Here is a 1,608-nt window from a genome sequence, read left to right on the forward strand (position 1 = left end):
TTTCAACCTGGTTCGAACTGAAGCTAAACTCGGGTGTCAAAACGATTTTACTGACCAAGTGTGAAACGATTCACTTGGCCCAACAAACCAACCCAAGTGCGAAACGGTTCACTGGTGAGAGTTTGGAAGATACATCAACAGTCTTATCTGATCACATGAACCAAGACTTCTCCATCCCAACTCTCTTGTATTTACTAAGTCAAACATAATCCACACTATCTCTGGTTCACAACCTAAATTTAGTCAACACACCCACACATGTCACTAGGTCTGTTCATGACGCACGAGGCCATTAAGTCATAAACTACTAATGGTTCTCAAACACAACCAGGAATAATAAATAAGTCTAACTGATTCTATGTAGTAACATGATGACAATTCTAATACATTAAAATAAAACGCAAAACGTGAAATTTAATTATTAGTAGTAAAAACATGCATGCAGTCCCGTTTCATTAATATCTTGTTATTTGAACTTCTAAACTACTCATAAAAATTATCCGTAGCTAGTTAACACGTAATATAACTATGGTTAAATGGAAATCAGAAACCATGATTATTTTGCACATGAAATATCACAGTCTACAACCACCAAAACAGGATCATAAATTAATTAATTCCAAAATAAATAATTCTTTTTCAAAATAAAATTCCTTTAAATCATAATAGTTATTCCAAAATAATCTTTTCTTAAAATAGTTTAACAATTCAAAATAATCCGTTTTCAAAAATATATTATTTTAAATTATCTATTTTAATAATTATTCAAAACTAACCCTTTTCCAAATAATCTCTTTTCTCATCATAATAGTTCTAAAAACATCTCAAAATAACCACTTTTGCACAAAATAATTATTCCTTTAAATTACTTATCATAATATAATTATTAATCATCCACAAGCCCACGTAGATAATAACAATATTCATATGGTAATCAAATCACAGTTAAATAGAAGCATATAATTAATTTATAATATATCTAAAAATTAAAACGACGAGTCAAAGAATATTAATAAATATAATATTGTACTGAATAAACAACCGGGAATAGGGATCTTGCCTCGGTTGTTGTCGAATGAATTGACGCGCGAAACTACGGTGGGGTTGTTGATGACGAGCGGCGAGGAGGCGCTCGGGCACGGTTGTAGTTGCGTCAGATCTAATCGGAGGGTATTCCTTTAAATTACTTATCATAATATAATTATTAATCATCCACAAGCCCACGTAGATAATAACAATATTCATATGGTAATCAAATCACAGTTAAATAGAAGCATATAATTAATTTATAATATATCTAAAAATTAAAACGACGAGTCAAAGAATATTAATAAATATAATATTGTACTGAATAAACAACCGGGAATAGGGATCTTGCCTCGGTTGTTGTCGAATGAATTGACGCGCGAAACTACGGTGGGGTTGTTGATGACGAGCGGCGAGGAGGCGCTCGGGCACGGTTGTAGTTGCGTCAGATCTAATCGGAGGGCAGGAGATGGATGGTACTTCTGACTTGGTGTTGGGGCTGTCGGCAAGGCGCTAGAGATGGTTAGCGTGTTGACAACGAGCTCTAGAGGGGATTCGACGGGGCTGATGCAGAGGACTGGG

Source organism: Asparagus officinalis, chromosome 4, assembly GCF_001876935.1.
Source record: "Asparagus officinalis chromosome 4, Aspof.V1, whole genome shotgun sequence".
NCBI classification, from domain to species: domain Eukaryota; kingdom Viridiplantae; phylum Streptophyta; class Magnoliopsida; order Asparagales; family Asparagaceae; genus Asparagus; species Asparagus officinalis.